The sequence below is a fragment of the Bremia lactucae genome, linkage group LG17 (genome assembly GCF_004359215.1).
Source record: "Bremia lactucae strain SF5 linkage group LG17, whole genome shotgun sequence".
NCBI lineage: Eukaryota > Oomycota > Peronosporomycetes > Peronosporales > Peronosporaceae > Bremia > Bremia lactucae.
Genome location: NC_090626.1, coordinates 422,487 through 433,883, shown reverse-complemented (window position 1 = coordinate 433,883; position 11,397 = coordinate 422,487).

Below are 11,397 nucleotides of genomic sequence, written 5' to 3'. Positions count from 1 at the left end.
CCATCTAGTGGGCATCTGGGCCGTGAAAAGACATTCTTACGAGTGTCAGAGGAATTTTGGTGGCCACACCTATATAGATGGGTGGCCAACTATATTCGCTCTTGCGAACAGTGTCAGCGCATTAAGCCTGCACCGTCCAGCAGTGCGCCACTGAAGTCGCTACCGATTCCGAAGGATTGTTGGAAGTCAGTAAGTCTGGACTTTATGTTTGGCATGCCGCCCGATCATAAGGGCTGGACGAGGCTCTATGTCTTTGTTTATAGACTGAGCAACATGGTGAATTTAGCATCATGTAAAACATCGATCACAGGCAAGGAGGCATCCCTCTTGTTCCTGGATCATGTTTACCGACTACACGGGATGCCCGAGTCCATATTATCAGACCAGGATCCACGTTTTACGTCTGTTTTTTGGTGCAATGTGTTTGAGCTGCTAGGTAGCAAGCTCCACTCCACATGTCGACCGCAGATCATCCCCGACCGATGGCCAAACAGAAGGTGCCAATCGGGTCGTGGCAGATGTCTTACGCACGATAGCAATTCCCAAAGAATGAAGCAAACAATTGCTCTTTGAGGAGTTCGCTATAGATAACAGTGTCCACGCCTCTAAGGGAGAGACACCGTTTTATATTAAAGGACTGCGCCATCCTCGGACGCTTGAATCGTTAAAGCGCGGCCGGGTTTTAGTGGGGGGGGGGGGCTCACTATGCTCCCTGCGAAAGAGGGGCATGTTTTGTTTATATGAGGATGACTCGCGAAGATATCATCTCAACGACAGAAAGTGACCCTGCCAGTTTAGCAGTGGGCAAAAAAACAAGGTCTTACAGTAGTCTAATGCTAAAGCGTGAGCGAGGCTCAACACTTTGTGCATGAGCGATTAGCCATCACACGAAAAGTCCGTGACGCGATGGCAAGCGCACAAGGACAGCAAAATGACTATGTTACCTAAAAGGTCGCAAAAACAATGAACGCTTTAGTGTTGGGGATAAAAAACTATTGAGTGTTACTACTCTACCTAAAAAACGCAATTTATGTACTGCTTGGAGGTGCTACGAAATTATTGACGTTAGATTGAGCTATTTACTGTTGTTCTTCTCACAACGCTGCTTCTAATATTCTATTTTAGACTAGCAGAGAGGCCTCAGCTGGTGCTCCTTTTCATCGGCAGCCACCAAGCCGGGCACATCAATACGTAGGGTATCGATCGGTACCAAGAGTCAAAACTCTTCGGGTAACCACTCCACTGGAGGAAGGTCTGTTAATTTCGCCTCACGGAGCGATGGGCAAGCAATCTTTTAATAAGAAAGCGTTGAAACCCACTTGTATCCATCAGTGCAGGCGGCGCCGATAGGGGTGGCGATCTTGCCCACCTACTCATAACTGCCTTACCTTTGTCCGTTTAGTCGCAGGCGTTAAGTGCTGCCGAACGACGTATTGCGGATCTCGAGGGTCAACTCATGGGACTGACCACAGATCTTTATGATGTCCGAGCAAAAGCTCGTCAGGGTTATGAACTATTAGGTTGGGTAGGTCAATGTCCTGAAGACTCGCTTGCACCTTCTGGAGAAAATAACGCTGAGGGATGCGCGTTAGTCGTGTGATGCTCTCGATCTTCGAGTCAGTTGATCGGCTAAAATTTTATCGCCTTATCCGTCCCCCTCACCCAAACAACGCTCGACTCATAGTTCGGCGTCATCATCGGTCTCCTTAGGCGAATGGGGTATGTGATCTCATTTGGGTCTAAATATTGTTTCAGACTACCCACGCAAAAGACGGGGTGCGTCTTCATGTATGGCGGGAGGGTAAGCCTGTAATTTAGGCCTTCAACCTCCTCGACCGGGGGTACAGTACCGCCCATGATTCCTTTCACACGCAAGCGGGCGAAATTAATTCGCTGCGACCGCTATTTCATCGCATCAAAATGGAGAATAAATTGATAACAATAATTTCTGTAAAAGTCAAGATGAATGCGGCTCGCGAATACCGCCTCGCGTAGGTCGGGCGTATCATTTAAACACAACACGACCAGGATCGGGAAAATACGCCCAATCGATTTATCCTGAGCCTTTCATGATTTCAAGACGCCATAATATTTATGAGCGTCTAGAAGAGTGCGCTCTAGAAGCGACGCTCTTGGCCCGTTTAAACTAGGCCATTTAGATGGAGGAGGCATCAATAATACGCCACCCTTCCCACAGCCACGTTTAACACGACTGGCTTGTGACACCGACTGGGCGCGTTAACGTTTTGTCGGCGGAGCTTAAGGCTCAGAATCCTCTACGTCAGAACCATTACGGGTAATGGTCTGAGCATAAGGCGTTGTGATTTTGCCCAACGGAGAAGCAGCTGCGCCTTTATGGGCAGCGTTCTCATTAACCGTCGCTGCGCTATGCAGCGCAGATGACGAGACAGTATTCGTAAATGTTGCTGTCTCCATGTTGTGAGCCATGAAAGAAGTTTGGATGGGCAATTATGCGCCATCATCCTTCCTCGTGAGCTCGTTGTCCGCATCACTGCTGTGAGGTGACGGCAACAGTGTCAACTCATTGTAGTCGACAAAGAGCGACAACATCCTCACAGTTAAAGTAGTTTGGATCCTTAAGCCTCGTTAACACGACAGCAGCAGTAGCTGTCGGCGTGTCGACTAAGGCATTGGACGCTGCCGGCGTGTTAACGCGGCGCGTGCGCTTAATGCGAGGTTGAGTGGGCGTATTTGCAGACGACCCACCAACGGGGCCCCTTATATGTGGCATCTTTGGCGCCGTGTATGTAATCGCTAGAGTTACTGAGAGAACTAGCGGCGCGTATAGCTGCTCGCAGTTTTTCGCTCCTCTTTGACGAACTTAAAATGTAAATTCGTTGTTTAAGGGGGGGGGGTAACGGGCTAAAGTTGTCCTAATGTGCCTATAACTAGTTCTCATCAGAGCTAATTAACTCAAACTGATTACAGTGTAGGTTAGGTACGTCTTATTGCGACCACTCTATACTTAAACACACACCCTAGCACAGCGAGGAAGCGGTTAGTCCGTCTTTTCTTGCGTGCAGTCAGGTAGTTGTGGTGGGCGCCTTAGCGACCTCACTCAACGCATAAGTACTTTAGCAAAGTGTCGTCACGGGAGCGGTAATTCGGCCTCTTGCGCGCACTTACTAAGTAGGAAGTGGTTTTTAGACAAATTTATATTTTATAGTATTAAATATAAACACCTATTTTTACCAATCAGATATGTCATTTCTGTAGATAACACGAATATGTATTGCGAGCGTATCTTTCTAGATGCCTCGTGTAACGGATGACGCGAGGATTCATCCCTCCTAATGTGAATGCACCTATGTGCATCACATGCACAAGGGTTGGTCACAATGTGAATCACCCCCGAATGGTGGGTCTAATTACTTTATTTAAGTAATTGACCATCCCTTTAAGCACACGAAGTGTACTTAGCGGGGACTGTGTAACTGTTTGCCCTTTAACGTATATCGGATACCAACCACACGTTTGCTTACTGTTACAGATGCTCCTGTTGCTGGGCGCATTGTCATCCTTGTTATAGGGATATTGCGCTCAAAAAATTTCAGTCTCCGATCTTCTAGCAATTGGCGTCTAATTAAATTACTAGACGCTCCACAACCGACTAGGGACTTAAGTGGCAATTTTTGACACTTTTATTTTCAGGGTGATGAGGTATACCTCACCCCTGAGGCAGCTCCACACAATGTTTGTGTGGGAGGAGCAACTTCCATCAAAAAGTCTGCAAATTCTTTAGTAGGGCGCTCCGCACCTACTGACCCTGACCGATTTTGACGATCCGCCTAGCCGTTGCGATATCGCAACAGTTTTGGATCCGCGCTCTCCGCTATTCCTTGCGTGAGGTCGGTCTTTTCGCTCAGTGCTTCTGGGCACTGGCCGTGGGGCACTGCATTCTAGGCGTAGTGGCCCAGTTCTTACAGCAATAACATTTCTGTAGTAATAGATTGTAACTTGAATAGCGAGGTTTCTCGCTCTCTACATACAAGTGATCCATGCGTTCTGGACCTCCTTTTTAACGTCTCGGTGAAGAATAAGCACCAGAGTGGTTAAAAGCCTGTTTGAGACTGTTCCGCTATTGAGATCGATTGGTCCAGCGACACTAATAATAGCCGAAACAGGTGAGTTTTACCAGGACCGTCTGCAAGACCTTTTCCAAATACAATTACGATTCGCCAATTTGAGAGGTAAGTTTGCACTTCCGCAAAAGTTGGTATAAGTAAAGTAAACGTTGTGCGGGAAGTAATAAGTCGAGCATCACGATTCATTAGAAGAGTCGTGACCTTTGCATGGGCACTACTGGTGGACTTCACGCTTGCGAGGTTTGTGGACTTGTTTGTGGACTTGTTGATGAACGGCACTCGCATGTACACTGTAAATTGACAAAAGACACGTGAGCCGCCTGGAAGACCGTTTCCAAACACAATTACCTGCGTTTGTTTATCTATTGAATGACTAACGACACAACTGACCAGGTATCGTGTGTGTTGGGCATGAGCGTGTAGACTATGCTTGTCCTGCTTTAAATCCAGGAGCTGGACTCGAGACCTAAATTTGGCACGTGGCGGCTTAAATGTTTGTCTGAGGCGGGTCTCTAAGACCTTATACGACCCAAAGACTAATAGGTCGTGAATTTCGAGCTCCAAGGCCCAAGATTTGGCACGTTCGGCTGAGCTGGACATGCAAAATTTCACTTTCGTCGCATCATCCCTGTATGGACGAGCTTCTATGGCGTTGTCTAACACGACGAACCATCTCAAAGAGTGTCGCATTCGACTGCCTTAAACGTAAAGATTTCGATCTTTAAGTTTTCGGGTTGACGCAAAAGCGTCAGCCCATTAGCAGCATGTAAATGCTGCTGTTTTAGCAGTTCGAACTGTTGAGCACCCTGTTCTCTCAACAACGATGACGATTTCATCGTACTAGATTTGGATGAAAAATGTAGTGTAACCTGCTCAGAAAGTGCGAGCCATGTAAAAATTGGCAGCATCAAGCCGTGACAATGCCTGTCTCTTGTTCATGAGATGGCCAAGTGATGAACGTCTAGGAGCGTTTACAAGCGTGCATGTCCTACGAGTGAGTGCGATGGCCTCGCTTGTTGTTCGGTCGTTAGCAGAACTGCACAAGACCTCAGTGTAAATGCCTAACACACTGTGAAGTTAGATCCCGACGGCTGTGCACAAGCACAGGCAGCGTCGATGATTCACCATTGTGACGTGGACTTGATTACCGACAGCTGTGCAGAAGCACAGGCAGCGTCGAAGTTCGACCACTCAAATAAGTTGAGTGGAATGAAACAATGACGCTTGCTCAACAGCAACATCCAAAAAAGTTTAAAACTCCTGTCTATAACAGACGAAGTTAAATTTCTAGATCGACTGAAACAACAAAAATGATATTTGTGACTTTGATAGCCATGCCAGACAATCAACTCTTTCCTTCAAGGAAGAGATCTTCTGACGAGCTGTCACCAGTTCGTTTTGAGGGGACAGATGCGTCCTTTCGTTCGCTAGTTTTTCAGTCGCAACCTGCGCACAATTTCTCAACTGATCACGAGAAAAATTATCAACCGTTACCGCTAGTTCGCGGCGACGGGATCATTATTATCCCTTAAATACTAAAGGGAGTGATCCAAATAACAATGTTGATCCGAGCCAAACTCGAATTTTCCTCTCTCTTCTCACACATTGATGGATTCAGGTGGGAAAAAGCGCTTTCTTGTTGTAAGCTTCGTCATTACCGTGAGGTAAAGGGGGTTTGAACGAGTTATCTCGTTTCGCTGGCGATGGAACTGATGATGGACATTCCGGGTCTCATCCTGCAGTGCGACGATACCTGCCCTCTTCGATAGAAGGTCCATTGGAGAACGAGCGACCCCGCATTCTTAAGATGTTTGGAGGTTCTCAATCCCTTGACGCATCTCGTAAGCGATTAGCGTCCTCCAATGAGGATTTTTAAGGAAATTGCTTCCTAAGGGGCATGACCTGCACCCTCAAACAGCATGGACATTGTCCCCATGAAAGGCAAGGTATTCCTGCCTCTCTAAACAAAGGGTGGAGCTTATAGCGTGCACCGAGTACGTTCCGCTTCTCGAACCGTTCACGGAAAGCGTTTAGCTTGTCAAGCCAGGCCTCACGGCCTATGTTTTATACATTTTATACAAGGCTGTCCAAGCTTGGAACAAAGATTTGACATACTTTGCCCATTTGCAACTGTACCACCGATACCGGGAAAAGGCATCGATGAAGAATTCTGTTTTATCCTCACCAATCTTGTGAAGACTGGATGAATCGAATAATGGAATAATATATTGATCGTCAGTCATACCAGACTAGCGAATCAAGTTTCCCTCAGAGGGTAACTAAGGCATCTTTTCAATGGCGAACCGCAACTTATTGCGGTCCCTCTCTTGTTGGCTCATGTTGGCATTAACTTGGTCCCTGGAGCGATTCCTAGAATCACTCCTTTCTTGGTGATTCAAACTAGAACAATTAGCAGCGTTCTTTCCTCCATTATCGCTCCTGGTGACATACACTTACGTCACCAGAGTGATCATCGCCCATGGAGTCATCAGATGCTTCCCAAAAAAAGAGGTCTGACGAGTCAAACAACCTCGTCATCACTTCTTTGGTAGTCGCGTTAAAACTTAAAAGGATTATCGGACTCGACCCCGGGTGACCCGGCGGCCTTCTTAGTCAGCACTGAGTCGGGCGATGACGCTGACTTGAACCAGTCATTGACAATCGGTGTAGCAGAGGACTTTTCTCCGTCATCTGCAATGGCGTCAACAGATGACATATTCCAGTCACCTCCAATGGGAGTAGGAGATGACTTATTCCGCACAGCAGACGATTAGCGTCTAGCGAAACGTTTGCCTCACTGTCAGCTACACTGATTAGTGCAGCTGCTACCTTGGCGGCCTCACGGCCCACGCGCACAGACTTTTTTGACGCCATCTTGATTTTGGTCGAAATCAATAATGCAATTAAATCGGTGTTTTGGTCAAAAATAAACAATGCAAATAACATCGGTATTTTGATTAAATCAATAGTGCAAATAACATCGGTATCATGATTAAAACCAATAATGCAGATTACAAGGAAATACTTAATAATCTTCCCTGTCACCGTACACCAGTCAATATAGTGACTGTAGGTGGGGGGGGTGATGTTACGGGGTGGCTCGTATCATAAGCATTATTTCCTTAAAGAGGAAATAAACGAAGAAGTACAAAATTATTATTTTTTTTAATAATAACTTAAATGATTCCAATAATACCAAATTTGGTATTATTGATGCAATAAGACACTAGCTCTATTAAATTGATTCATTTAAGTCTGCCCCGCCAATCGTTACTAGACACGATCAGTGCAGTGCGCAAGAAGGCGTCATACTTACTTAGATATTAATATAATGAGTTCACTAGTAGATAGAATATCGTTACGCTGGTAATTCAATATATGAATTAGTTTTACTTTTCCCTAATTCTAAATATTTTTAATTACCTTGGGCACTGACAACTTGTACTGCTTCAGTACAAGTCCACTTCGCACTATTTCAGTACGAGTGGTGCCCGTTATATCATCCCTCCCTTAAACGACAAACACTCTGATTTTCATTAAGTAGAGTGGTCGCTATAAGACGACTTAAGTAGAAACGGTATTGATTGGTCAGAAACATCATTTTTAATTTTATTGCAAGGTTAACGAGTCCATGCGGTGGGCGCATAATGCGGCGCCTTCGGCTGCGGTACATGCAGCCGCGGGCGACGCATTATTGTCTCTTGCGGCAGTCAGGGCGTCTGTGGTACTATCATCTTCTCCCACAACAATAGGTGTTGCGGGTGCACGTGGTGATTCACCACGTGAATGAGACCCCTCTTTAAACGTCGACTACGAATGTGAGTCGAACGAGATGGCCGACTCAGGGAGAGCGGAACAGTCGCCTCAAAACGTCGTCATGCAGCTGACTATGAGCCACTTGACGAGGTTCAGGCGACTGTAAGCACGACTACCCGTTTAATCCCCCTCATTGGAAGGCTGACTATGAGCCTTCGAATGAGGGGGCTCATTCGGGTAGTCGTGCTAATAGCTCGCTATAGCATGTTGATTTCGATGATAAGGATGTTTCTCCATCGCCAGCATCGTCTCCCGTGCCGTCACCCGCACTTATCCTCGTGCGGGGTGATGACGATTGCGGAAGCCACCGATTTAAAAATTCTTTTGGTAGCCCTGCTTCAGTTGGTACCACTCAGGGGAGTGCAGACACTAAAATATCACGTCTTGCCCCTGAGAAGAAGCCGGGGCTTTTGCCCGATCGGCTATACAGTAGCTTGTCTGGAGAGAATAATCCTCACAATAAATATTCCTGTTTTATTGCCACATAGCTACATAGTCTTGATCCCAGCGCGAAGAACTTTCGCGCTAAGGAGAATTTTTATATCGGTGCTTTCTTAAGCACCGATGGTACAGCGGCAACAACAAGCAAGATAAAAACTCGTTGATGCAAAGCCTGGAAAGCGTTTATTCGCTCAAAGACATTGGACGCGAAGCCTGGCTTCAAAAACTTAAAGTGATTCGCGTAAAGTATTAATAATGAACTCCAATTGGCGCAAAATTAAAAGTGCATGGATGTCTCGTGAGGCAGGACTTCCATGCCTCATGTTGGGTGATCCCTGTCCGTGTAATGTCGACAACACGAAACGAGTGAAAGGGAATGTTTGTTCTCTTTCTTCACCCTGGGAAAGGGCTCACATCTCTATCGAGGTGCGTGATGCGATTAATGTATTGCAATCGAATTACAAGCGCCAGGCGCGCGTATTTCTCGATGGAGATTCTGATTTATCGGATGGGTCTCGTCATACAAACGGACGAGGCCCTCAACGTCAACAACCAGCTGTGACCGAGTCTTCCAGCTGTCATGCGAAGGTGGATAACCGCACCAGCAAACAAGATAACTCGTTCGCTGCCCCTTCACATCACGGTGCTTTACGATACGTTTCACAAGAAAACGTTGACTACCGTGGGAATTCACCAATGGTTGTGCTGGAGAAGGGAAAATCAGATCAACCTATATGTCGGATCTAGAGTCGAAGATCGACAAACTTGACCACTACCTCCGTGTATTAGAGGGGGGGTCTTGATCACGAGCGCGGGAAGCGCCACTCGTTGAAACAGACGGTGCAGGCTTACCGTATCGAACGGTTGGAAGACCGTTCGTAAAGTTTATACATGTTAATGTATTGCGTGCGAGCTTGGCGTAGAAGCGTGGCAGAATTGAAAGATTCGAAGTGCCATTGCTGATAAAAGCCGAGCCATATTTGACCATTTTAGTATGGATTTTAATTTGAATACGTTAGTAAATACAATATATAAAGCTAAATCATAGGATTTCTGTACGTGTTATTGTATAGGTCTGATTGCCATTGCTGTTAAAAACCGAGCCAAATTCGACCACTTTAGTATAGAAATTTCAAGAGGCGACATTATTATAGGAATTTTAATAGGCGGTATAAGTATAGAATTTAAACATACATTATTTGTAGAGGATTTGATACGGACGGCGTTAGTATAGGAATGTAAGCAGGCGACATTAGTACAGGCATTTAAGCAGAGGACATTAGTAAAGGAATTCTAACAGGCTACATTAGTGTCTAAACTGCATGACGGACAAGCGTAGTATAGTTTATTGACATGATAACATATTGTCCGCAAGCTAAGTGAAGAGCATAACATACGTAAATAGTTCCAAGTAGAACGTCTATTAGAATCCGAGCCAAATTCGAAGACTTTAGTATGGGATTTTATAATGGCGAATTAGTATAGGAATTTAAGCAGAGGATAGTAGTAGAGAAATTTAAACAGGCGACATTAATGTGCGTTCTCAATGCTGGAGTTTGAACGGAAGTATCTCGCTCTTCGTGACGAGCTGTCGTCAACTCGTCGCGTTTTCGAGGAGCTTAGATTCGGCATGATAATCTTCAGACTAAACATGAGAATGCAGTTCGTGATCACAAGAATCTTTTGGGAATTCTTCACAGGGGTGGTCAGATCCGTCCGCGGAAGAAACCGCGAGCTGATGGTACAAGCGGAGCCGATCAACGTGAAACGTAGGATGCGTTTGCAACCTTTGTGATAATTCTATTGTGTACACATTGCCTCTGCGATGCAGTACACGAAATAGCCCTGAATTCGGGTAGTAGTTTACTACTACCCACATTTGTTACTACATGCTTAGGTTTGTTTACCGTAGAGGGTAGTACTAGGTCACTTATTTCGAATTAAAAAAACATTTGCTCTTCCATGATTGTCTGCGTTCCGTTTCTGACGGTTCACTGCGTTAGCAATGGACTCCTGTAAGAGATGGACTACTGATTTTCGAGCCAGCAGGGATTCCTCTGCTTCGAATGTTGCAGGGGTGTCACTAAGCCTCTGTGGCATTCCTAGCCATTCCCAGAGCATCCCAGTGGGAGTGCTCACTGCTGTGTTCGGGATGTCCCGTTCACGCATAAGGATCTGATAAAATCTATCCATCAGATCCATAGATGAAAAGAGGGTTCTCTGACACATACCATCTATGATTGCGTTTTTTCTAGGTATCGGTGTTCGAGCCGGTTTCGTTGCAGCATTCAGTTTATTGACTGCGCGCACTATCCGCCACCCTTCTGTGGCCTTTTGCACACAGAAGGTCGAAGATCTATGTGAGGAGGTTGACTCCCTTCTATGACCCGCTTTTAACCGATCGATAAAGAATATATCGACTTCAAGTACTTGTTCACGAGGCAGTGGCCACTTCTTCATGACACGGTACTTCGAGCCGGGTTTGAGCTAGATCTCATGTCGAGGGCCTTTATCCTTAGGCAGCTCGCATGGAACTGCTTCAGGGAAATATATCCCTGAATTTAATCAGATATTCGAATAAAGGATTTGTCTTAAGTGACTACCAGGATTGAGTATGATATCTCTCAATCCGAGTCTTCACATCAAGGACACTTTCGTCCATCGATGAGCTGCTGAGAACCAGTTCGTTCTCGGCAAAAATTATTGATGACCAAATATCAGTTACGTATTCGTCCTCGTGACCAGTACGCAGATTTGCTTGATTCTATAACTATGCAGATCTCTCAAGCACCGCTTGAATTTTAGGGTTTAGAATTGTGTTTTCTCCGAAGTTAATTCCGGAGGCGCAAGAACCGCTTGGGTTCTAGGGTTCGGATTGTGTCATCTCCGAAGTTAACTTCGGAGGTGCATTCAGATCAAGAGTATGAGCACCTACTATTGATCCGTCATTAACCTAGACATTCAATGCCTCGGTTCCTTCCTAGGATTTATCTTGGGTGCCGAGGAATTAATCCCTCGGGATGTTGAAGTCTAG